Source organism: Malaclemys terrapin, chromosome 1, assembly GCF_027887155.1.
Source record: "Malaclemys terrapin pileata isolate rMalTer1 chromosome 1, rMalTer1.hap1, whole genome shotgun sequence".
NCBI classification, from domain to species: Eukaryota; Metazoa; Chordata; order Testudines; family Emydidae; genus Malaclemys; species Malaclemys terrapin.
The window spans coordinates 274,210,601-274,238,507 of NC_071505.1; the positions used below are offsets into that span (position 1 = coordinate 274,210,601).

A 27,907-nucleotide genomic window follows, 5' to 3' on the forward strand; every position below is an offset into this window, starting at 1 on the left:
TGTGGCCCTCATGATCCAAATCAGGTGGACTACCTAAGGGAGGCAAGACAGGCCACAAATTATGTAATGGTGGTATTGTGTTGCATGATATCATTGGAACCAGAATGGGGAAAAACATCTCTGAATATTAGTAGCTCCTTCATGTGAAAAGGTCATTTGACAATTGCAAAGTAAAATATAAAAGCATTAAACAACACTACATTCTGTCTGTGTAGCAAATGTTAGTCACCTATTGGACTTCACAACATTGTGGAATTCTTTGCAATTCCAGGCCCAGTCCTGAAGCCTCTACATAGGTTTTTTACTTCAGTGGGAGACTTGGCCAGAAGGAATATTTTTAATTCACTACCAAGTTTTATATATATGGAACTGCTCCTGGTCACAAGGAGCCCAATACTAATACTGATCAAAAGTGCAAAAGAGAGAGAAATCCACTGAAATCAGTAATACTATTCTACTGTAAAATCATTGCAGAAGAGACCAGAATCAGGCTCCAAACATTATCAAGATTGTTTTTATTTATAAATGAGTTGTGATCTACAACAAAATGAACATTTATTATGTCTCATTTAGCACAGCCATCTGTACATATTTTAAGAATGAAACGCATCACTAAATGAGTTCTGTTCAGGATACCAATCTGGTAGCATGTCTTGACTTAATTCACTCACACAATAAAATTTACTTCTTGCATTTGGCAGATGAAACAGGAAATAATGAGGCACTTGCAGAAAGTTAATTTCTACATTATAATATAATCAGAATTTAATTATACAAGTAACATATGCCATTCATACCCTTTTGGTATGTGGGAAATCTTGCAGAATGAACATAGAGTTCTTTGGTCATCAGGAAGCACTCAAGTGATTTATACCTTGATGTAACAATGTTGTCCTGTCTGTTATGACATTATAGACAGCTTTTATTAATTCTCTACTAGGGGATAGTTGGAGGTCTTATTGTTATTTAAAATGACAAAGTAAGAGACCTTAGCTATTTAACACTTTTTAATTTCACGCTTGTCTCTGACAAAATATTTTCCATAAGTCTTTTAAGTTCAACAAAATAGACACAGCACCAAGTGTAAAATTTAAAAACATGTATTGATTAAAATGTCATGCTTGGGTTGCCAACTTTCTAATTGCACAAAACCGAACACCATAGCCCCTCCTTGCCTCGAGGCCCCATCCCTTCCCTGAGGTCCTGCTCACTATGTTCCCCCACCACAGTGGCTCGGCCTCCTCCACCCTCACTCACTTTTACTGGGCTGGGGCAGGGGCAGGGGGGTGGGGGTGGGGGTGAGGGCTCTAACTGGGGTTCCTGGCCATTGGGAGTATGGAGCCAGTTCTCAGGGAAGGGGCAGTGTACGGAGCCCTGTGGGCGCCCCCCCCCCGCCGCTGCCTAAGAGCCGGACTTGCTGGCCGCTTCCGGGGTGCAGTGTGGTGCCAGGATAGGTAGGGAGTAGCCTGCTTTAGCCCCACAGCACCGCCAACCGGACTTTTAACAGCCTGGTCGGCAGTGGTGACCGGAGCTGCCAGGGAACCTTTTCAACCAGATATTCTGGTCGAAAACTAGACACCTGGCAACTCTATTTCATGCAGAATCAATTAAACTAGTTTGTTTGAGGCTTGTACTCTAGTACTTCTCTGATCAAGCCAAATTGGGGGGGAAGGGGGGAGATCAGCAACAGAAAGATAAAGGTTGAAATTATCTTAGTATGATTTCAGTGGAGTTTTTCCTAATTTACACTGGTTCATAATTGGGCCTATGATATTTACAAATATAACCAAAACCCATATGCTCCTTTACTGCACAAGAGTGTAGGGGGAAAAACAGATTAATGCAAATATTCCATGGTTCCAATCTGAATATTCACCACATAGGTCTGCAGGACCAGCAAGGTGAAGATCGGGTAGAAAACAGGGCCCAGAAAGGCTATATTGAAATAGGCATCTGTGTGCCCAAGGTAGAGAAGAGATCTTTTAAATAGTGAGCCATGTTGAGCTATCAGTTTTTACAGGACTACCCAGCTGAAATCAATCTGGCTTAACAACCGACAACAAGATAACTTTCTTTCACCTTCCTCAAATGGTGGGCCAAATTCTGTGCCAATTTATGCCCTTGGGATTTGCTATTATTTAAATGAAAACTACACAGAGCAGCTCACATAACAGTATAATGTCAGGATTGTAACAACCTTCTTCCTAGTTCACAAAGGACCCACAGCCACATACACAGTGTCTTTCCAGGCAATTTTCTTTTCCCTATTCAAAATTACCAAAACCATTCCTTAGCCCACCCTAGACTACACCTCCTAGGGGATTTTCTCCTTTACCTCTTAGTCCTCCCTGCTGCACCTGTGTTCTGTTCTTTGAGCTCTGTCACCCAAGGCTTTCCCCAAGAGAGTCTTTTCCCCCAGGAGGTTCCCACTGCTTCACCTTGGACTCTGGCAGCATTTCTGCTACTCCCACTTCTTGCAGCTCCCTGGCTCTAACACACCAGGTCTCTCTGGCCCCTAGCACCAGGTGACCTCACAGCTGACCCATCACAGGTGCACAGGATCTACTCCCCCTTTTTTAAGGGGCCAGAATCCTGTGACTCTCCTCCCCTTTGAAGAATTACTCACCCCTAGTGCAAGCTTTACAGTCCACACCTTCACTGGCCCTCTTTTATAGAGCCTCCTTTCTTTCTCCAGGGTTTCTATGCTCCTCCCCTGGCGATTGACTTAGACTCTGATCCTTACCTTGACTTCTGAATCAGTCTATGACTTCCAGTTCCTGGCTCCTGACCCTTGCTCTGACCATTAGGCCTGACCACCTATGACATGGCATCTTGCAGCTATTTCAGCTCAAACTTCCAGCTCCCTCCATTTCTTTTTTGAGGACTGTTGGTTTTCTCTGTCCTAGGCTGTTGCTCTGGGTTCACAACACCTTTCCTCACCACCAGCTTTTGTGCTATTTTCCTCTGCATCAGGGCTGGGAAACTGCCAGCCTCTTCCTAGCATCGTTGGCCATGGAAAATCCTTGACTACCCTGACATGTAGCTGATGTGTCTGGCCCTGCACACATGTAGCTTAGCCTCTGCTGTTGGGTAGATGTGTGTCTTACCATGTACATATGAGACATGTATGGAGAGGTGCTGGGTCCATCAGCTTTCCCTGCAGCTGGCAACAGGCAGCCTTTCCACCCCAAGAACACTGTTAACAGTGTTCAATTTCCCATTCCCCTAGCTTCTGTCTCACACCACATCTCCCTGCAACCCAGCTACTGGGGGAGGTGAAGGAAATTGCAAGATCATATCAGTCCTAAAATTTCTATAGGACTAAAACTTTAAGAGTGAAAGAATCCTTGGAAGCTGTATCTTTGCTTACTGTCGGGTAGAGTATTTCTATGTGCTTTTTAAATTCTGCTTCCCATTCCACATCTAAGGGGACAAAAGGTTTGACTATTCCATGCCTTCTTACTTAAATGTCTGTTCTTTGTACCTTCTTTCACATCTCTTTGCATGAGTCAGTGTTGCTCCTAAATCACTCAAGTTTATTTCCTTTCCACAATGTGAAAAATTGTTCAGATTAATTTAATTAGCACTTCATTCTGTACCAAACTTCAAGTAAGTCACCCTTTCCACCTTTTTGGTTATCTCCTCAGTGACTTTTCTCAGAGAAGCTATTCATTCGCAGTACAAATGGGATGAGAATGTTTTCTTAAGAAGCAGCTTGTCCTTCTTAATTCCTCAATTTCATAAAATCCATCGGAGTTTTCTGGGAAAGTTACCCACCTTCCTCTGTGGTGAGATTCCCCATTTAGGAGCTCTTTCTTGTTATTTAGTTTAGGGGTAACTGGTAGTTAATAGATTCTTAGAGTCTAAGGCCAGAAGAGACCACTATGATCATTTAGTCTGACCTCCTGTTTAACACAGGCCACAGGAACATCCCTGAATTAATTCCTGTTTGAACTAGAGCAGATCTTTTAGAAAAACTAAAATCTAATCTTGACTTAAAAATTGCTAGTGATGGAGAATCCACCACAACCTTTGTAAGGTGTTCCAATGGTTAATTACTCTTACTGTTATCAACCTGTGATATAATCAAGATGACATTCACTGATAAAAATGGGCAGCTTATTCTCAGTCTGAATTTGGGTAGCTTCAACTTCCAGGGTTTGGATCTTGTTACATGTTTGCCTGTTAGACTGAAGAATCCACTGTCAGTTTTTGGTTCTTCATGTAGGTCCTTATAAACTGTAATCAAGTCACCTCTTAACTTTCTTTTTGTTAAGCTAAATAGATGGCGCTCGTTGAGTGTGTCCCTACGAGGCATGTTTTCCAATCTTTTAACCATTCTCCTTCTCTAAACCTCCTCTAATTTACCAGTCCAAAGCGGTAGACCTTTTGCCTATACCGATGTTTCCAAGAGTCTCTTAACATTCTATTTCCACAGGACATATTATATTTTGCCTTTCCTTCTAACATCTGCAAGCTGGTACTTCACACAGACTTATAGGGGAAGCCTAGCCACTGACTCACAAAGCCACAGTTAGTGATGGGTTAACCTGAAAAGGTACAGTTGGGCTAAGCATACAAAAGAGTCTTCTCATCTCAGCTATTTGGGTTGGCGAACATTTGGACAGGGTGCAGGAAAGAGCTGCAAAAAAGATTTGCGGGCTGGAGAAAACACCTTGCAGGGAGAGACGTAAAGAGCTCAGTCTGTTTAGTTTATGAAAAAGAAGATTGAGAAGTGACTTGATTACAGTGTGTAAGTACCTTCCTGGGGAGAAAATACCAGGTTCTGAAGATTGCTTGAATCTAGCAGAGAAAGGCATAACAAGACTCAATGGCTGAAAATGAAAGGCAGATAAATTCAGATTAGAAAGCAGGCATACATTTTGAACAGTGAAGGTGATTAACCATTGGAACTAATCACCAAGGGAAGGCATGGATTTTCCATATCTTGATGTCTTCAGATTAAGACTGGAAGATATGCTTTAGCCAAACACAAGTTGTTGGGTTCAAAGCAGGGGTAATTAGGTGAAATTCTATGTCATATGTCATACAGAAGGTCAGATTAGATGACCTAATGGTCCCTTCTGTCCTTAAAAATCTACAAATCTATACAGTTTGGGTTTGAAAAGTGAGACTGAAGTCCCAGGAGAACAGGCTGTTACAGTTCCTGGATTAAGTGTACCTCTGAGCCCCCTCATTGTGTCCTCGAGGACACCCTATTTAGCTCTCAGGGCTCTTGCCATCCTCTTTCTTGGGACAGACTCCAACAATTCTCTCACTCCAGATTAGAGCCTTAGGCTACAGACCCCTGCAATGCACTATGATCTCAGCAGGTATGAATTTAGTTCAGCACCTATAATTCTGTCCTTGCGGGGGCAATGACCAGTATACTTTCATAAAGCAAAGTAGTATTTATTCAGAACAAAAGAATTTTGAGAAAACATATCTTAAAAACAACAAACAGCTTATACACATGCCTAGCTTACCTGGTATCAAGGCTGTTTCCCCACTCTGGCACTTCGACTGCAGAAGGTGGGGGCCTGCAAGGATTATAAAAATTAATACTGATCACTCCAGGCTTGTATTAAACTTCCAAGATTACAGTTTTTCTCTGACTGGCTGGGTACATGCTGCCACCACCCAAATACAAAACCCCTGGGAACCCAGGAAGGTGCACTTGGGAATTCCTTCCTGTGGGGTACCCTCAAGTCCTTTCACCCTCCCCCCTCCAGGGAAGAGCTGAGAAAAGAAAACAAAGAAATCAGCTGTTGCCACCAGCTAATTAAAAACATATGCATAAACCTCTTAGGACACCAAAAATCCAATTCTGTTCTTAAAAAAAGTAAATTTTATTAAAAACAAAAAGAAAGAAAATACATATGGAACTTAGGCTTTTACTAGATTTAAAAAACCCACTTACAAAAATTAAATATCAAGAATAACCTTCTTGAGGTCCAGCTTAAAGGTTACAAGCAAAACAAAAGCATCTGGGGTTAGCACAGAGGAGTCCACAAGCCAATAGGAAATAAAAGAAATAACCCTAAGCACATCTTCCTAGACATTCCTTGATTTACTTACATATCTGGGGTTTCAGATAAGTAGGTTCGAGGTATGAATTGATGCTTTTTCATACCTGGTTTTAAAACTGCTTACAACATTGCTGGTCTGGGTCTCCGCTCTCCGGAGAACAATAACAACAGATAAAGGGAAAGTTTTTTCCCAATTTTAAAAGGTCTAGCCCTTCCATTGGCTCTTTTGGTCAGGTGCCCACTCCCTTTCTTTCACTTATGGACTTTCTTAACCCTTTACAGGTAAAGCAAGTAGAGAATAGCTACTAACAGGGATTTTGTAGCTAACTGGCTGCCTGGGTGTCCATAAAAGGAAGCTACCCCACCTTCATTTATCACACCATTTTCCATGTGCAGACCATCTCCTGTAGGGCCTGTTTCTGTTGGTCACAGCCTCATGTCTGTCAGTTCTCAGATGTCTGTGTTTTTCTCACAGGAATCAGGGCTGTCATTTTATATAGTTTCAAGTCCTTTGCCATCTTCAGCCTTTTGAACCAGGCCAAATCAGTCATGTTGCTTCTTCTCCAAGGAGGGTGAAACTTCAAAAGACTTCTTATCTGTGTTTGTTTCAGTATTGGGATTTGTATTAATTACCCCTCCCCTACATTGTCTTTCATTCCTGCAGGAAGCATTCCTTATCTTACCCATTTAGTCACTTCTATCTATCTATCTATCTAGCTTGTAAGATATATCTATCTATTTATTTTATATGACTATGGAATATTCAAATTCTTGTGTGTATATATATATATACAAATTCTTGTGTGTGTGTGTGTAATATCTATCTATCTATCTATCTCTATATATAAACAAGAATTTGAATATTCCAGAGCCTCGGTCAGACACACTTTCCCATGAGATTTTTAGCACTTCCATCATGGGAGGAAACTTGACAAAACAGCTGTTTTTATAGAGCCAGACTGTGACCCCCTTGCTCACATAGGTGAAGCCAGTGAAACTGATCAAGTTCGTCAGTGTGAGTAAGAGATTCACAACCTGGCCTTAGTATTGTAGAGCTTTTACTTCTAATATTGAGAAGAACCAGGAAGTATAGAGGGACACAAAAATGAAAAGAAAAAAAAACAAAAAAACAAAAAAAACCTTCCGATATGCCTTTTCAAACCATAAGAAAGATTTAGTTGAGTTTCAGACAGCTCCTGATTTTGTGCAAATCAGTTCCCCTAATTCTTGTCAGGAAAGGTATCTCATTTACATTCTGTTTTTCTAACAACCTGGATCACTGTTTCTCTTTAATTTAAATGAAGGATTCTCTTTCTCACGCCTTAGCCCTTTCCCCAATAAACATCTTGCATGACTTTTCACCTTGGAACATATTTTGTTTTCAATTACTTGTTCCTAGTTATTAAGCTACATTGACCTTCAGTGAACTTCGACTGTCATTTATAAATCTAAACTGACAAATGTAAAAATGTCACTTTTTCCTTATAAATGGTTTGAATTGTTCTTCATATCAAGCTCTGTCTCTCTGTTTCACATTGATGTAGATAAATCATGATGGCAAAGTCATTAAGTAATCCTGAGTAACAGTCACAATACTTATTGGCAATCTTTCCCTAATTCAAAAGAAGGAAAGTTGTTTTTTTAAAATGTCACGGAAGCGAACTGAGACTGAAAAAAAATCTGGCAGTGAAAGAGACTGAAAAAGAAAGCCAAATAGCATTCAAAGTTGGTGCACAATTTTAATTCCTTCCGATGTGACCCATTTCCATACTACCCGAAAATGAACACTAACATATGTGTGAGTTTTTATCATGAATACAGCAGCAACGTAATCTATTGCTTGGAGAGGCAAATAAATGGAGGCTATACAGTACACCAAAACATTCTGTAAGAGAGACATCTATGCAGTATCCATCAGACCATCACTACTAAAGTAAGGGAGGTAGGAAAGGGAATTTGGAGAAAACAGAAACTAGATCAGAGGAGTGGATACCCTATTCAGATACCCAAAGACAGATACCCTATTCAGTGCCAATAAGTTCCATTATCCCCTTGCACACTATAACTAAGTCAAGGCTAACGGAAACATTCACAGAAGTGTGTAAGGGAGCAGATGAGACTGACAGGATAGAACGTTGTCAAGGCAGCATGGTGTTGGAGAAACATTCAAAACGATGACAAAATGGATCAGTAACAATCCTTAGAAGCCACTTGCCAAATGTAACAAAAGTCAATGCCATAGATTTTGCAGCTCTTTATATTGGCAGTGATTTTGGAGACAGACTATACATGCTATTCACTTTAAGCCTCCCAGCTAGTGAGCATCTGAGAAGGTGAATTACCTCATCCATCTCTTCCTTTTCATCTAGCTTTACCAGCTAGGACAACCCCTATGGCTGTGAAACAAATTATTATACTGGATACAACATGAACAAGCTGTGACAGTGACTATACAAAGGCAAGGTATTACTGCCATGGATGAATGAAAGATAAATGTGAAACTGAACAGTCCAGCGGTACAAGGCAAAACATATAATGCAGCTGTACTTTGACAACTGGCACAAAACTACAGGTAAAATAACAGAAACAGGAAGGCAGTGATTAGAGATGACACTCCAGGAAATGAAAGCACCTTTGCAAGGGGTGTGTGTGTGTGTGTGTGTGTGTGTGTGTGTGTGTGTGTGTGTAAACACAGAACAAGACCTTTCCCAGTCACAATCAAGCCACAGACGTTAACAACTGGTCACAGACCAATGATCTATGACAGTGTCACCATGCCTCAGTGGGTCACAGCTGAGAAACCCAGATCCAGGACAAACTGCTGAGAAATGGGACAGACACATGCCAAATTGGTGGTTATTCTTCCATAAGATACACCAAACCAGTAACAAAAGCTAACTTCTGTCTCACCACACTGGTTAGCAAGAAATCACAAATGCAGTCTACTTAGGTATCCCAGCCCTTGTTTCACCACCCAGACACTGGACTTAATGATGAATGGTTATTTAAAATAAATGTAATCAAACAAAGGGTTCTGCTAATCCCAGGAGATCAACCACTAGCCAGGTCAATATGTAACTCAGATCTTATCCAATACTCATGCTGTTGCCAGTCCTTTAGTATCTAATATCTAAAAGTTTATTTATAAGAGAAAAGAAAGAAGAGAGAGTTAAAATGGTCAAGGAATTAAATACATACAATCATTGCAAAGTTCTTGTATTAGGTTTGAAGCAGCAATGGAATAAACTGCTGGTTTAAGTCTCTGGTGTCTTCCAAAAGATTGAAAGGTCCTCAGTCTATTGACTGAAATGCTCCCTTTAGTGTAAATCCATAATCCAGATATATGAGCAGGCAAGTGGTAAAATGAAGATGCTTCCAGGGCCTTTTCAACTTTCTCCCATGTGGAGGGAATGCTCTCACTCTTAGTTTATGGAAAATTACAGGTACAAGATGGAGTCCAGGGTCACATAAGCAAGACACATGCCCTTGCATGCTTTGATGAGCAGGAGCTATAACCCATATTCTGGCTAAAATGTCCTCAGGAAGGCCAGTGTGGTGGGAATAAGTTTCTTCTATGGCCCATTGTGTTTGTTAATTGGCCATCAATTTGAATAGTCCATTCAAAAAGTGATGGGCAGACTGGATACAAACTACTTCATGGGCATTACCCCAGAAGCAACACATTTGAAATACAGGTTTATAGTCAATAATCATAACTTTAGATACAAATATAATATATCCAGACAGACAGACTGTACTGGATCAGATGAGTGGTTCACTATCCTCTCTCAAAATACCAGATGCCTCAGAGTAAGGTGCAATGAAAAGTTAGGTAGACAGGGAAAAACCACTCACAAGGAAAGCTTCTTTCTAGCACCCATTTAGAGACTGGCTTGTACCCTGAAGCATGAGAGTTTATATCCCCTTCAAACCTTTTTTCTTTTTTATAGTATTTTTTTATTATTTTTTATTTCTGCAGTTGCAACTTTGGATGTTCTTGTTATCTATCCAAATAGCAACCCTTTTTTGAATCCTACTAAGCTCTAGTCCTTAATAGTATTGGATGGCAAAGAGTTTTGCAAGCTAATTGTGTGGTGTGTGAAAGTAAATACTCCCAGTTTTTTTAATCTCTCCTCATAAAAGACTTTTCTGTGTCATCATTTTTTGTTGCTATTTCTGAACACTTCTGTTTCTGCTACATCCTTTTTCAGATAGGATGATCACTACTGAACAAAATATTCCAGTTGAGGACATACTATTCACTTTTTATAATGGCTTTGTAATATTTTTGGTATTATTCTCCATCCAATTCCTTGTGAATCCTCACAGGTTGTTTGTTTGCTTGTTTGACTGCCGCACATTGGACATAAGTTTTCACTGAGCTGTCCACAGGGTTGACCTTTTTTCAGATCCCACAGGATATTTCTGTTAGGTTTGGTCTAAACTAGCAATTTATGTTGGTATAACTATGTTGCTGAGAGGTGTGAAAAATCCACCCCCCTGAACAATACAGTTATACTGACTTAACTCCAGGTGTAGATCTTGCTGTGTTGGTGGGAAGTCTTCTCCCGTCAATATAGCTACCACCTCTCGGGGAGGTGGATTGCCTACGCTGATGGGAGAAGGCCTACCATTGGCACAGGGAGCATCTTCACTGAAGTGCTACAGCAGCAGAGCTACATTGGTGCAACTGCACTGCTGCAGCCTTTAAAGTGTAGATAAGCCCTCAGTGACTGAACTTGTGAAATCTCTACCAGAGCGGCTTCATCTCTTTTCTCAATATCTTGACGTGCTCTGCATTATCTGGATCTGGTGTCTTTCAATGTTAAGTGTCTCTGACCTTGTTGTAACCAATTCTAATGTTGTCTGCACATTTTCTAATTCCTTGTCTATTATCCCTGTAAATCTGATCCCTGATTTAGGCAAATCTCCACCCTCTTCAATTCTTAAGACAGATCCAAAGTGATTATTTAATGTTTAATGTTATTTCTTTATCCACTGGCACTAATTTCCCACTATCATGCTTAAGAGGATAAAATATTTTTTTCACCCTTGCCGACTGCTTACATACTTAAAAAAACTTCTGTCCTTCTCCTTTGCTCTACTAATCATTTTTGTTTATCTGTTACAGTAGGGGCTTTCTTCAATCCACCCAATCTTTCTGTTTTGCACAATCTTTAATTGTTTGAAATGCTTTGTGTTTATCCTGGCTGTAGTTCTTTACTCCTGTACTTTAACCACATTAGCTTCTGCTGCTTCTGGCTATTAACATTTGATAAAATGCTCTGATCTGAATGCACAGAAGGAGATAGGCGTTGTGAAACAGGAACACATTGAGATTCACAAAACTTGTGCTAGGCACCAGGCTACCTATGTAATGACTGGCAAGAGTGTCATAAGACTGCAATTCACAAAAGCCAGCCTGCTAAGCAGGGAGCCCCCTAAAGCAGCTAATAGCAGATGCTGAGGAGAGGGATGTGTGCTAAGCCTTGCACCTCTCTGAGGTCAAGTCTACAGCCCGGATCAACACTCTGAGCTCGATCCACCTGCGGTCAATTTAGCAGGTCTAGTGAAGACCTGCCAAATCGACAGCAGATCGCTCTGCAGTCGACCCCGGTACTCTACCCCGGATGAGAAGAGTAAGGTAAGTCAATGGGAGAGTTTCTCCTGTCGACCACCATGGTGTAGACCCTGCGGTAACTTGACCTAAGGTATGTTGAGTCCAGCTACGTTATTCACGTACCTGGAGTTGCGTAGCATAGATCGATTTACTGCGGAAGTGTAGACGTAGCCTTAGCGATAGGCACTGAAGTCCATACTGCAGGGTGGCACCCACATCTGCTTGTGATTCACAGTAAGGAGCCCCTCTTTAGAGTTAGGCATGTATGCTGTTTTTGCTGCAACTTCTCCCCTCCTCCTCATAATTTCATCACAGTGATTACAGCACTAATATAGGATGTGGGAGACCAGAGTTCAGATACTCAGATACTCTCCCCTGAGGGGGAGAAGGGATTTCAAGAGGGATTTGACACCTCTCAGGTGCGTGCACTAACCATTGGGCTATGGGATATTCTGATATGGGGCTCCCTCAGTCTCTCCTGTTGAAGCTAAAGCCTTGAAGAGTCCTTTGGGCCACAGAGAGAAAGCACAAGCATGTGAATGATGTTATAGCCTGGTGGCTAGAGCACAAACCCAAAACTAGGGAGCCCCAGAATCCAAGCCTTCTTCTCCCATGACTCTTTAATTGGTTATCCACAGTGAAGCAACTTCAATACGAGAGATTAAGGGAGCCCCACATGAAAATATCCCATAACTAAGGCTATAATTTTGTCCCAGAGGTCGTGGAAGTCACAGATTCTGTGATTTCCAGAGACCTCTGTGACTTCAGCCCGTGGTGCCTGGGAGCTGCAGGGTCCCCCCACCACCTGTGGTGACCCCAAAGCTCTGTAGTGCCATGGGATGTGGGGGACCCTGCAGCTCCAAGTGACTGCAGGGGGCAGAGGACCCCACAGCTCCAAGCGACTGTGGGGGGTAGAGGACCCTGCAACTCTGAGCCTCTGCAGGGGGCAGGGGACCCCGCAGGTCCAAGCCGCCACAGGGTGCAGGGGATTCTGCAGTTCCAAGCTGCTGCAGGAGGGCAGGGAACCCCACAGCTTCCGGCTGCTACCAGCAGGGGGCTCTGGAAACTCTGAGCCACTGCAGGCGGTGGCGGGGGTGCTCTGCAGCTCCTGGGCTCCATGGGTGGCAGGGGAACACTAGACCTCCTGGCAGTTATGAGCGGCAGGGGTACCCCAGAGTTCCCAGCCATCATAGGTGTTGGGGTGCCCTGGAGTACCCAGCCACCACGGGTGGCAGGGGTATCCCAGAGCTCCCAGCCACTGCCAGCAGGGCAGGGGGTGGGGGGACAGACAGGAGCACCAAGCTGCCAAGCACCAAGATGGCACGGATGCTCTGCAGTTCCCAGGCCCTATGGGAGGTGGGGGAACCTCAAAGCTCCCAGCCATTGCGGGGACCCTGGAGCTCCCAGCCACTGTGAGCAGTGGGGCTGCTCTGGAGATCCAGGCTGCCGTGGGTGGCGGGGTGCCCCAGAGCTCTGGGCAGCTGGGGCTCATGGAGCTCCTAGCCATGGGACCCCGCAGCTCCAAGACACAGGCGGCAGGGGACCCTGCAGCTCTAAGCTGGGCCCCCCCATGGGAAGTGTGGGAACCCTGCAGCTCCCCATTTTGTCATGCATATTTTTAGAAAAGTCATGGGTAGGTCACAGGCTTCTGTGAATTATTCTTTATTGCCTATGACCTGTCTGTGACTTTGACTAAAACTATGCATGACAAAATCTTAGCTTTACCCATAACTCAGTGGCTAGGGCACTGAGCTAGCAAATCCCTATTCCAATTCTTTCTCCTACTCAGGCAGGGTGGGGACTTGAACTGGATTCCTCCTACTTCCTGCGTAAGTACCCTAATCACTGGACTGAAAATTATGAGGGAGGGTGCCTTTCCTCCCACCCCTACTGGGGGTTTGCATGAACTTGCCTGAGAGGCCAATTCAGTAGGTGGCCTCTGAGCATGCCTACTGGATCAGGCCCAATGCACAATCGAACACCTATCTTCCTCTGAGTTTGTGACTCTCTCTGGGGCTTTCCTGGGACGGAGGCAGCAGTGTGCATATTCAAAGGCAGAAACATAGATGCTGAAGGAAATTTTTACTGCAAAAACTTAGGCTCTGAGTAAGTTTTGGCCCCAGCAGGAGTTTTGTGAATTGCAGTGGAGCCTACAACTAGGATTTTTGTGCTTAAATTCAGATTTAGTTGCCTTTTGTGCCACAGACCTTTGTGTCTAAACTGCGAGTATCTTTGTATTTCATAGTGGCATCAAATAAAAAGAAAGGGGAAAATAGGACTCTTTATTTCTTCCTTTCATAGTAAAGGGTCTATTTGGCTAGGTAGTGAACTTAAATTCATGTCAGCAGGGACTGGTGACTGTGAAAACCTAAAGATAGACTGAGCAAGGTAATTTCAGAAAACATGTTTCTTGATTTTGGAATAAGGATCACAAATTAATATTGTCCCTTTGCAGATATAACTTTGTGTGACAGATACTTACATTACATGGAAGATAAACCATGAAAATATTGGTTTTCCATTTTTCTGCCTATTCTAGCTGATCTCATTTATCAACACTACAATAAAATACCCTGCTATGTTCATATGTTAGTCAGCTTCTCCAGTCAGGCAAATCTCATTAGGGCCATAGTCACCAGAGACTCTCTGACTGTCTCTGAGCTTATAATATTTGGCCCCAATCCGGGAAACTTGTTTCAAGTGGTACGGAAACATTGGTACAGATAACTATAACTTTTTATTCTCTTTTTCAAAATCATACCGAGACTGTCTTTTTGCTTGGTTTTTTTTTCTTTCTTTCCGGAATTATTTTCTGGCTTTGCAGCATTTATTGCAATTTCTAGCCTTCTATTGCAAATAAGCAAAAGAAAACCAACGATTGTTTCTAAAATTAAATGCAAGTTGGTCCTGTCTTCCTATACCAGGTGACTGTGATCGTCCCCCAAATACAGTAAAAACTGTGTCATCCAGCACTTTATCAACTGGAAACCTCTATTAACCAGCATTTCTGATATCTCCCAATACAAATCTTCAATTTAGTAACTGGAACTAGTATACTGCCCAGGAGGTTATGCAGTTTCACATTCTACACTTTACTTTTATGCAAAAGAGGCAGAAGACAAATAAGCAAGCTGATATCAGGGATTTATTCAAAAAAGCAGTTTCCAAGGTGTGTCATAGGGTCATTACAGATTCAGCCCAATCTCCTACACCTTCTATATCTACAATGATAATTGATGTTGATAATGATGACCCTGAGGCACTGCAAGATCCTGAAGTGCCTTCTGAATCATCAAGGAAAGATTAAATTATGCTCAGTATAGTTTTAGTGTTAAGTGTAATTTTAGTAATCTGGGTGAATAACCTACTATATAGAAAACTTTACCTGAATGCACCTAAGTGTGTCAAGAAATCAACCACTCTGCAGTGCAGTACAACTACTGGATTGGTGAATACCTGTATACTGTACTACTGTATTTATACTTTATTCATTTTAGTGTATTTTAATTCTTTGAAAATTGATATTCCATTGGTAAAATATAACTCTCAGTTAACTGGAATATTTGATTAACTGGCACCTAAGTTCCCTCTAAGCTGCACAGAGCTGCTGCGGCGAGAGAAGGCTGTGGGGAGTCCTGTCTCACACTGCAACCCTGGGACAGCCTGCACCTCAAACACCTCATCCCTGACCCTAGCCAGAGCCCTCACCCCCCTGTACCCAATTGTTTGCCCCAGCCTGAGTCCCCTACCACACCCCGAACCCCTCATCCCCAGCCCCACCCCAGAGCCTACACACCCCTGCACTCAAACTCTCTGCCCCAGCCCTGAGCCCCCTCCCACACACTGAACCCCTCAGCCCCACCACCACCACATGAATTTTGTTATTTGTACCAATACGAAGGTGATGAGTCACACATCTCCTCCATACTGGTGCATATAACAAAATTAATTCTGCACATGGACGTAAAAAATTGGAACACTGACCGGCACCCTCCCCCCCATTCCTCCAACATGCCGGATAACACAGCTTTTACTCTATCTAGGTATCAATGAATCTCATTTTCTGATTTGCCTCACAAGAATATGGTTTCTGAGATCAAGTGGAACTAACAAGTCATCTGGGAGTCTAGAAAGAAGGACCAGCCTGAGTGTGGTGCATCACACCGAACTGAGTCATCACCATAATTTAATATACAAAGGGGAAGACTAAAATCAGAACAATTGTCTTCTGTGTAAGTCCTTCCTGATGTATCTTCCATAAAATAAATTTATTTCTGCAGAAATTAAGCTCCAGTCTTTGCTGAATATTTGAAAGGAAATAATTTCTTAATTTTGTTTTCTTAATGTTTAGTACTAGAAATCTGGAGTTCTGAATTTTATCATTGGCTCTGCCACTGACTTGGTGGGTGATTTAAAGCAAATCTTTCTCTCTCTGTACCTCAGTTTCCTCCCCCTGAAATGGGGAATAATCATTAAAACAGAGCACCCCCATAGCTAAAACGGAGAATGAGAGGGCCATTCTCCCCCTGGAAAATTCTTTGCCCCCCTGTAGAAATAGTTTTTCCTCCCATTTTCTTAGTTTGTGTTCCTGAGATGTGTGATAGTCACAATTCTGGTAGCTGGCGTAGCATGGGTGGGTGAGGGTGATATTGGCCATGTTTCAGCAATGTGAAGTGTGGAGTCTGCATTATGTTGCTGCTATAAGAAAAGAAGTGAAACCCTGGTAAGAAAGTGTCTGCAGAGACGGCCTCTGCAGGGAGGCTTACAAAGTAGGAAAGAGGGAGCACAGGGCTCTATGGTGGAATTTCTGTGACCAGACCCTGCCCAGGGCCGGCTCCAGGCACCAGCCTGGTAAGCAGGTGCTTGGGGCGGCTGCTCCGGGGAGGGGTGGCATGTCCAGGTATTCAGCGGCAATTCGGCGGATGGTCCATCACTCCCGCTGGGAGCAAAGGACCTCCCGCCGAATTGCCGCCGCAGCTCGCAATCGCGGCTTTTTTTTTTTTTTTTTTTGGCTGCTTGGGGCGGCCAAAACCCTGGAGCTGGCCCTGACCCTGCCTCCCTGACTGAAAGGAAAAGGAGAGTGGAGAAGTGAGAGTTCCTTTTGAATTGAGGGAGAGGAGGAAGAGTGTGGATGGACTGACCAGAACTGGAATGCTCCTCTAGAGCCCAGAAGAAACCTTCCATGGACTGTCTAGGGACTGTGATGCTACTGCAGATAGTCAAGTGGAATACCTAGACTGACTGATAACAGGGTTGTGAGTACCATCTCACCTAGCAACTGTGGATTGTTAAATCCTGTTTCTATTTTGCTTTGCCTTTCCTTCACCCCAGTAAATTCCCTTTTGAGTGGAGATTAAGCTTCTTGTGTTTGGGGAGTCAGGAAAGTAGCCTCTGAGGCTTGCTCGAAAGACCTTTGTTCTTCAGAGGAAGGTATCATAACACTGCAACCCTCTCCCCCCAACAGGACTAGTGGCACAGTCAACTGTAAAAAGCTGTAGAATCCCCCCAGAGGAGGAGTGAAGGGGAAGACCTACTCTTCCCCTGACCCCAGCAGGAGGTTAGTGGAGTGGGTAGGTACAAGCTGCAGCCACTGCTACTCAGTAGTAGAGTGCCTCTATAGATGCTGGTGGGGAAACTCAAATCTACCACCTGCTTCCAGAGCTCTCCGATTGGCTGGGCCCACAGTAAGTCAGGTTTGCTTTCTCCCAAACTCCCTTCAAGATCCGTATCTTGGCCACTGCATAAAAGCAACAGCTTATGTACCCTACTATGCTACAGCAATACCCTGTGGCAGGACAACACCATGCTGACCTATGGACCCAGGCCCCTCCACGGTGAAGTAGGAGCCACAAATAGTTTTCAAAATGGACAAATTTGTGATTCGTCCATGTCATAAAGAGACTCAATCTACTTTAGAAGATAATAAAAAATATAGTGAGGTTATATACAAGAATGATTCATTGATACATTTGATCTTGGAACTCACAAACCAGCTCAACTGGAAATTAATTTTCCTAAAAAAAAATTGGACGTCTGCTGTGTTGTTTTAGTGAAAAGTGGTACATGTATCAGTCATGGTTGGAATACTCAAAGCTTGAAGCAAGAAGGCTGTTGGAAGTTACAGAATCATCCAAATTCTTGTTCTTACAAATTATGAAAACAATTTTGAAAGTTTTTCCTCCTGTGAACAATTACCTACAAAAGGAACTAATGCACGTTGCTCAAGGAATTGAATTGAATACTGTTGCCTGTGAAGAACTTCAACAAAAGAGAGATGTTTGAAGGTTTTTTTCTCAGAGATTTTTTCCAAGCACCCTGTTTTGAAAGAAACATGTGATGAAGCATCAACATTAAGATGGGCCACCAAAAGATCCAAGGTATTGGCCCCAAAATGTCAAGGTTCTATAGTCACTGAGCACTTACCAGGATCCCAAAGTGTAAATGAGCATCAGTGGTCCCAGATTTACCATGAATTGATTGATGAAACCAGTGGTGAATTGCAAAGGAGATTTTCTGAGAAGAACTCCAAGTTATACAAAAACTTGTCAGCAATCTATTCCACCAGCTCTCCAGACTTCTTGAAATTGGAGTCAGTGTGTGCTTTGTTTGACTTGCATGGATTAGATATTGAGAAGGTGAAAGTTGAAATGGCTGTAGTTAAACCACTGACATATAAGTGAAATTGCAAAGAATCTGAAGATGTTCTAGGTGCTTTCAAGGAATTAAATGAGACTTTGCCATGTATTTTTGAAATGTCTACAGTGGTCTTATTATTTGGAGCATTGACTGCAGTTTGTGAGAATTCCTTTTTTTGTTTTAAAAGAATTTTGTCATACCAAAGGATGAGCATGACCTCTGAAAGAAAGAGAAACCTAATTCTCCTGTCATATGAAAGTGATTTAACTTCAAAACTGAACCTGGATATCTTTGTGGAAGAATTCAGACACCATTACCCAAGAAGACTTTAATTTTAGTTTTGTGGACAGTCTTTATGTTACAATCTTTATGTTTCATGTCAGGATCTATACTTTTATATTTCTGAATCTATGAATTTTTTAATGTTTGAATATTTGTTATACTGAACAATCACATAAATATGTATCTTATTTTTTCTTATTTAAAAAAATGAAGTTTAAAAAAAGACTTCTGTCTGAGACTGCATTTTTCAGTGAGTACATAAACTTGTCATGCAGTCTGCCTCCTCTCCCACTCTCCCCACCCTTAATCCCCATATCATTGTCCTAGCTATGGAGTTGGAACAACATGGCTAATGTATTTTTCAGTTTGCCAGATAAACTGAAAAAATAAAGTCTGTCTCGATTTGAACCAAAAATTTTTTTTTCATTAAATTGATAAACTTGAAAAAAATATTTCAAATCAGCTGATATGTTTTGAGTCAACTCAAAATATTTTATTTTTGGGGAGGGGTTGGATTTGTTTTGAGGCCACCAAAATGTTTTGTTTGAATCAAAATTGTGTGTGTGTTGTTTCAATTCAGTTTTTTCAGATGTCTTTCGCCCTTTATGTATTTTTTTTAATTTGCCATATTTGAAACTGAAATGCTGTTGTGAGTCAAAAAGTAGAAACAAAATATTTTGACTTTTTTGAAATGAAACATTTAAAAATGGTCAAGATAAAACATTTCAATTCTTTTAGGAAAAAAATACCAGTTGAAACTGTATTGACAAATAGTTTTGGAGCCTGATAAATGCATTTTTAGGCAAAAAAGAATTTGTCAAAAAAAAAAAAAAAAAATTACCTCAGCACTTACAATATATCCTACCCCCCAGAGTTATATTTAATTGAAGTTTGTAAAACACTCTGAGATTCTCATCTTAATGATGCTATAGAAGTGCAGATCATGATTATTAAAGAAGTTTGCTTGTGTGGGTAGTAGAGGATTTGACCAGTGCTTAATTTGTAATGATGGAGGTGCTGAGGCTCAAGTAATTTTTTTTACATTCATGACTGAGGCATGGCTATGAACTGCCAAGCCTAGAGGTGCCGGGGGTCAGCCCTCACACAAATTAAGTACTGGATTTGACCCTTTAATCCCAACATTAAAAATGTGCTCATCATAGGCTCAAGTGTGCCTCGCACGCCATAGAATGAGGCAGTGCAGAGTGGCACCAGTCAAAAGGGAGCTCTGGAATGCCCAGAATATAGATTGGGTAGAGTTTTAGCTCTGTCTCCTGTGGGGTGTTTTGTGTCCTGGGCAAGTAGGTAGGGAGTTCAGAGTGCTCCCTAACACAAAGGCCATAATTTTCCCCTGACTGTTATGTGGGCCACACAATTGTGGGCCACACAATTGCAAGGAGAGCTTCCACCATCCACCTGTCTACACATCAGGCCCAGTCGAGCCCCGAACTAGGTGCAGAATGTACTACGGTTCCATTCAAGATGGCGTAATCAATGACAGTAACACATTTCATTTGATTTTAATACACATTTTAAAATGAAATTAGCCATATAACAATTCATTTTTCACACAAATAGTTTTTCACTGGACAGAGATAAAGCTTAGTCATTTTCATTAACATATTTCATTAATGATTTTATTATAATTAGTAAAACTGCTATTTAAAATAACTGCAAATAAAATAGGAATTTACTGTGTAATGGGAAAATTTAGAATGATGTGACACCATGCTTATGTATTTTTTATCATAACATTTAATTGAACATTAAAAATGTATTATACTTGACAGACACAAAATAAACTCTGGAGAATAAACACACCAAGCAGTTGTGTGTGTGTGTGTGTGTAATGAATGTAAAGTATGGTTCAACAATATTTTTTTATCTTAGTAATAGACAGGAAAGATTGCTTTAGTCACATAATTTCCTTTGCAAAGCCTTGAAGCCTGTTCTACATTTAAAATTTAGATTGACCTTGCTATGTTGTTCAGAGGGGTAGAAAATTCATACCCCTGAGCACCACAGTTAAGCCAACCTAACTACTGGTGTAGACTTGGCTAGGTAAACAAATAATTCTTCTGTTGACCTCGCTACCACTGCTTGGGGAAGTGGATGACCTACATCAATGAAAAAACTCCTTCAATACTGGAAGCATCTACACTATGGCACTAACAGGGGAATCGCTACAATGCCGCAGCTGTACTGCTGTACCCAGCGCCGTATTATTGCCTAGGCCGACAAGGCCTACGCCTAGGGTGGAAAATTTGCAGGGGCGGAAGCTCCCCTCTGCGCCCCGCCCCCCTGCTCCAGCTCACCTCCGCCTCCTCTGCAAGCGCACCGCCACGTCCTGTTTCTCTCCCCTCCCAGTGCTTGTGCCATGAAACAGCTGTTTTGCGGGGCAGGGAGGGAGGGAGGGGGAAGAGGGGGAACACCGTGCACGGGGGAAGAGGCGGGGCCAGGGGCGGGATTTGGGGAAGGGATCCAGTGGGGAAGGGAGGTGGCGGAGTTAGGTGAGGACTTTGGGGAGGGGGTTGGAATGGGGGCGGGAAAAGGGCGGAGTCGGGGCAGGACCAGGGCGGCAATTATTTCCCGGCCTAGGGACGGCAAAATTATTAATCCGCCACTGGCTGTACCACCTATAGTGTAGACGTGGACTTAGAGACTCTTTCTTGCAAAGTCTTAGGCCTTCTCTCCACTAGAAATTTTTACCACTTTAACTATGCTGTTGGGATAGCTAAAGCTGTACAACCCCTTTGTAGTTATATCAGTACTGTATTAAGGTGCTTTATACCAGTATAGCTATTTCCATATGGGAAGGGAATAACTACATCGGTATAAGGGCCCTTTATTCTGATATAACTGTGTCCATGCTAGGACTTGCACCACTATAATTATATTGGTAAAATATCATACCACTAAGTGACATAGTTATATTGGTGTGTAATTAGACTCACCATCATGTATGTGCTTAATTCCAAAGGTGGCAACATGTGGGTTTGTTTATTTCAGGTAATACTTATTTTAATTCATTCACTGACATTTCTTTTATGGCCATTGGTGTAATACTATGTGTATTTTGGTTGATAGGAGGCTACTCCAAAGACTGTTTTACATTGAAAAATTACATCAGCACACCTACATCTCTCAGGGGTGTGAAAAATCTACACCTCTGAGAGTCGTATTTAAACTGACCTAACCCCTGATATATACAGCGCTAGGTTGACTATAGAATTCTTCCATCAGCTGCCTTTCATGGAGGCAGATTATTTACAGCAATGGGACAACCCTTCTCTTGCTCTAGTGAAAGTCTACACTGAAGCATTACAGAGGTGCAGCTGCAGTGCAGAAGATGTGCCGCTGTAGCATTTTGAGTGTAGACCTACCCCAAGGTGAAGCATCAGATTTTAGTCTTTGCTACTTTGGCCTTTGTGACTTATCTCCTGTGAACGTCAAATTTTTTTATTGCTGGAGCAAAGAGCAGCAACGTAACAAATTAGAGTTATAGCTTATTTGCCAATTAATCACTAAAGCACCTTATAAAGCTTGATGTGCATAAGTGAAAGGTGTCTTTTTATACCCTCACTCTGTATTGAACAGCCACCCATCACAAAGGCCAAAAAAAGTGGAGTTCCAATACTAACCATTATTTAAAATTTTTTATTCCATATTATCAGTAATGAAGTACTATATTTCACGTTTTGAGCAATTTTAAATAGATTTGCGATAGTTTTTCTCCATATGAAGTCAACCAAAGAAAAAGAGTTGACTTTCAAAAATCCTGCTTCCTAAAAACAGATTTTCTGGAAAATGTCTCAGCGATTATGGCCTCTTCTCTCAAAATATGAAAGGTTGGGAACTACAATTGGTTTCAGTAAATGCTGAGCTATATTTTTGTGTAAATATTCCATCCAGTGAGATTTGGCGTCTGTTTTCCTTGTCAAGAAGAAATTGTTTGTGGGGGACAGAAGAAAAATGAGCCTTGGAATAACTTCTTATAGTGTCAAAAATTTCAACTGAGTCATCTCATATTTGAAATAACAAATGTTGTTTGTTATATTAAAAAAAATAAGCCTTTTCTCTGAGACCACTGGGTGCTCTGTGAACCAACAGCCACTTCAAAGGCGAGTGACAGGCACTCTGATTTGAACAAGAAATATAAAAGAACTTAATGACTTCAGACACTGTTGGGTCCTTAGCTCATAAATGTTTCTGATTCATATTCATTGCTTTCAGCAGGGCTGAATCATTTCAAGCAAAATTATAGTGGAAAAAAAAGTCTCTTTTTCCCCTTTCTGTTGAGTTGTATCTTTCATGTGACTAGCACAGTTTTACAGAAGAGATTTTCTTTCCCCCCCTATTTCATATTCCAGACTGTGGAACCACAATCTACAAGGAATGCATTTTTGTTGCAGCAAAATTTTTAAAATGTACTGAACTTTTTGACCTGTGGGATTATGCAGAGTTTTACATCTTTAACAGGCAAACCTTAAATTCGCCTCTTCTTTCTTGACCGTCAAAAGAAAACATGCTTTTTAAACTGTTAAAACAGCTAACCTAGGAAAAGCTATACCTCCAAGAAATCAAAATGTTTGGGATACTGAGTTAATTTTAAACTACTGTACTTAACCTCTCTGAGTAATGTTAGCTGCTCATTAAGAGATGTATCTCTAAGATGGTTGCATAGCTTGGACTTCAAAGGGGTCTCAATTGTTCATGACTGGGATTGATGAGCGTGGTTAATTAAAAATCCCATAGGTGATGAGATGTGCTGCCATAAAACTTCAGTCATCTCATTCTCCATTTAGTGACAGACCTTTACTGCACATCTCTGTATATTTTTTGTCTCTTCCTGTTCAGAGACTTTTTCTCATGGATAAAGTCTTCTAGGGTAAAAATAAATGTTTAATATCTTGTCTTGCACTTCAAGCTCAGTTTCCCCAAGCATTATTGATCCCTGAGTAGAATCCATTATGGCTTAAGGCAGGAATTCAGCTAGTCAGACATTTAGACCTATAAGTGAAATTCTGCCTAACTTTAACTCCAGGAAACCATATTGGACCGGTTTTATTCTTAGCTACATCCATGCAAAATTGGAGTAACTGAGAATGGAACCTGTCCCGATGTTCTCTTTATCCAGGAAGTTTCCTTCTTATTTTCGGCACAAAATAATTAATAGAGCTATCCCATCTCCTAGAACTGGAAGGGACCTTGAAAGGTCATTGAGTCCAGCCCCCTGCCTTCACTAGCAGGACCAAGTACTGATTTTGCCCCAGAGCCCCAAGTGGCCCCCTCAAGGATTGAACTCACAACCCTGGGTTTAGCAGGCCAATGCTCAAAAGTGGTTTGAGCATTGGCCTGCTAAACCCAGGGTTGTGAGTTCAATCCTTCTTATTTTGTGTCTGTCACTTTACTCTTAGACTTTCTCCGTGGGTTCAAAACTGTCTTTTCTTGACTATTTCTCATGGTGACTTATTAGGACAATTACACAGCAAACTGAGCACTTTGCACTTTGGATGAATGTTCAACTGCTTCCAAATTTGCAATTTAAAAAAATCTGAACATTGCTATTGAGAAAACTTATTTCATGATACCAAGGAGGACTCTTGCAGCGATTGCCCTATTAGAGTAAGGAAAACCCATCTCCTAGCATTAATCAATTAAATATATAAACAATAATATCTGAGAGAGCTGTTACTGTATAAAATGTCGTACTGTGTTAAGCAGCGTAGTTGTATCTATGTTGTTCCCTGAAGAAGAACTCTCTGTGCCTCGAAAGCTTGTCTCTATGACCAACAGAATATGGTCCAATACACGATATTACCTCACTCAACTTGTCTTTCTATATTGTTTTACAGACATGCCTGAAATATGAGGTACATTGCTGAGGAGGAAATGAGAAGTGCCGGTAAAGCAGAATAATATTTTTTTTCTTTGGGTTTGTTTTGGTCAGTTTTGGTGAAAATATGGGTATAATTTATCTGCCTCATTCTCCCTTTCTAGATGTGGAACTTTGAGGATGCACACAGCTAAGAGTTCAGGAACTTCATGTATACTGTGCACACAACTAGGCATCCAGATTTTCGTGCACAACGAGCAATAGAATTTGCATGTGCAAAATTTTGTTGACAAATATCATTGAATGGACAATAAAATATTTCCCCGGTGGATAACAGAGAGATGTGGTTTAGAAAATGACAATAGACAACATGATCACAAACTTTATTAATATAACATTAGTGTGATTCACCATTTCTTCCTTTCTCTGTAGGTGTTTGCAAAAAATGTAACTAAATCTTTGACTCATAATGGAGCACTTAAGGTCCTTTTCTTTGCTCATCCTAAATTACCACTGAAGTCAATGGGGAATTTGAGTAGACAATAAATGCGGGATTGTGCCTCAATTTTGAATGTTGTTACTGACAAGAGGAGACAAAAAGGTGAACTAATATATTAGAAATATAATAATTGATTTTTATTTAAAACTAATCTAATTTATTCTGTTAGTGATTACAGAGGAACTTAACTGAAGAATGTCCTTTTCTAAATAACTCTCATACGAGCTTGTTATCATTGTGGTTCATGCTGCCCATTTTATATAATGTAGCCTCAAAACACTTGCTCACATCATTACTTAACTTGAAATCATTTAACATTCCACTTAGTTTGTGCTGTGTCTCCAAGAAATGCAGGAGAAGTAGTGCCAAATGATTTCAGAAGAGCCAAAGTGAAACGCAGTGGAATCTGATCTGGCTAATCTGAGCACCAAACTGAATAGACTAATAACAGGGTGATGGAAATATAGCTTAAGGTGGAATGAATCCAGGAAGAAATGAAGTTCAGTATATCTAAACAAAAGATGAAAGACTTCCTAAATGCAATGGAGCTAAAAAAGGATTAAGCAAGAAAAAAAAAAAAAAACAATCTGCAGATCATCGAGTAAGCAATGATGAAGCTACCACACAAAGCCTGGCAAAAGGGGAACTGTGTGATTCTTTTGAAGAAAGTGAAAAGTAGAGAAGAAGGAAAGAGAGTCAGTGGAAGTCCTGTGTTCATAATGAACTACGGAAGCAGGGCAGCTGTACTTGAGACTACATTGGGACTCATCAGCAATGATACTGAGATGAGAAATGTTAATTACAACTGAACAGCCTCCTGACTTGGCAGAAATCCTGGGACAAAGTGGTGGCACTTCGGCTGCAGCTGCAATATTTTATACAATCCCTGATGTTAAAAACACAGTTGTTTCCTCATTTTCATATATTGTTTACAGAGGAAGTGGAAACAGATTTGTTTCTTTGAAATAGAATCCCATGTTTTTATAGCGACTTTAGTAGTAGATTGATGGTTACGGAAACTGGCTTATATTTCTTTTCATCCAAATCCATTTCTGTAACATTACATCCAGACAAACTAACTGCTCATCAGGCACCCAATGATTCTCTTTGTGCCCTTTAAGTAAAAGGAAATTCAGTGGTTATCATGCTGGAAACCTGGCAGATACCAGTGAATCTGTGGATTTACTAGAGCAAATTTATTACAGTCTGGAATTTGTTAGTAGCCTCTAGAAGGTGATTATGCACTCGGTGAGCAAGCTTAACACCAGTGAGTCAGAAACCTGGGGCCATGCATGTGCCTTAGGTCTAAACTGAAACAGGGTTACCATGGTGACTCACTCAATTACTTGGAAGGGGACCAGAAGGCCACCATATTTTCCATATGTATTGTACTGTTCAGTGGCTTTCAGTAGACTTTGCACAGGATGCAATGGAATATTTATCTTGCAGAATTTGAATATGTGTTGCAAATGCCTGTAGAAATGTCATCTGTGACCTCATTTATTTAGTGTCTGCTATTCAGAGTGAAGGAGGGGCAGCAGTAATCAGTTTTGAGGATTAGCCATTACATTGCAAGGCAATGCATATTGACAGAGCCAGGCAGAAATGAATGTTGAACAGAGAACTGAGCAGTGCCAGGCTGAACTTGGGTGATCCTTAGCTTCCTGTAGGACCCATTCTTTCCCCTGAGTATGTCTTCTCCCCACCCCAAGTTCCCAATAAGTGTGCTTGCCTATGAAGCACTGGACCCACTCACACTAAAGAGTTTTTGTGTCAATGCCCTGCAGGTTGATTTAAGCCCTTTTCACAATTGGTTTACTCATGAGGGGCCTCCAGTCAGGCCATTTTCAGTGGAAGGTTCAGTTGTGGAATTTGTTTCCTACTTTGGTTCCTCAGAACCCAAATCAATTGACTTTCAGGTCATGTTACAAGGCTCCTTGGTTCCACCAGGCTTTTCCTGGGTGAGTGGCAGAGAAGCTGGGTGGACGCGAGAGGAGAGCTGTGTGTTTGCAAGCGGTGAGATTATGGTATTTGGGACAGTTTACTATTTACTGCTTTTGGACAAAGGTCTATTTTTTTAATTCTAATATGTGTTTATGGTCTTAGAATGTAAGTAAATAAACTTCATGTTGTTCTGTTACTAGAATTCCACACTAACAGCAAGATCTGAGCAGAAAGAAATGTTCACAGAATTAGCGAGTACATCTCAGCTGAGCTTTGTTGCCCCACAACTGTCCCCTATGTGTTTCTCCTTGCCTCCTTCCTCAGTCCCCTCAAGAATAAATACAGCGCAGCAGACTGAGAGCATTAGGGTAACATGCAAATAGACAATTACACAGGAACTATATTACAATAGTACAACCAATCTAATTAATTTATGCATGGTAAAACCAGTACACAAAGTTTCCAAGACTTGCAGTAGTCATTTACTTGGTTATGCAGTTCTCATAAAGTCACTAGACCAATTGTATCCATATAATGTCCCCACTGAAGTCAATGGAGTTACATCAATTTTGATATGAACCATCATTTTAACTTGATATTTTTGTAATATTCTTTATTGATTCTTGAGAAGTGCCTCCCAACTGTTGCATATACAGCCACCCATCTAGTTGTCAGAAAGGATAGTTTTGTCTTTTTTTCTGCCACCCACTTCAGCTTTTCTGTGCCAGCAATTAGGCATATAATGCTGTATCAAGAATCTCTTAGGCAAACACTGCCAGGTCTCCCTTTTGCTTTATGGAGCAGTATTACATCCAGTTCTGGAATCATTAACTCTAACTTACCAGTTGGAAGAGTGTCACAGAAAAACTGGGATGGACGCAATTGTTGCTGAGGAGGCCAGTAAGTCTGTTGCCATACTAGTGGAGTTGATGTCTAGAAAAGATGGACAAAGTTAGACACCAATGGGGTGGAAGACAATGAAGGAGTCCTATCCATTTCCACCAATCTGATCCTCCAGTTGTAATTGTACTAGCCGGCAGCAGTGTTTGTGCCTGCTATCC

General features: G+C 41.3%; 1 long non-coding RNA gene across 1 annotated transcript; it reads right to left on the reverse strand.

Moving 5' to 3' along the window:
• Positions 1-27,775, reverse strand: LOC128828550 (uncharacterized). The gene is made up of 3 exons (XR_008443207.1): positions 27,689-27,775; positions 5,487-5,540; positions 1-33 (listed from the first exon to the last, which is right to left on the reverse strand). It is a non-coding gene; the product is annotated as an uncharacterized LOC128828550 (long non-coding RNA).
• Positions 27,776-27,907: the final 132 nt, after the last annotated feature.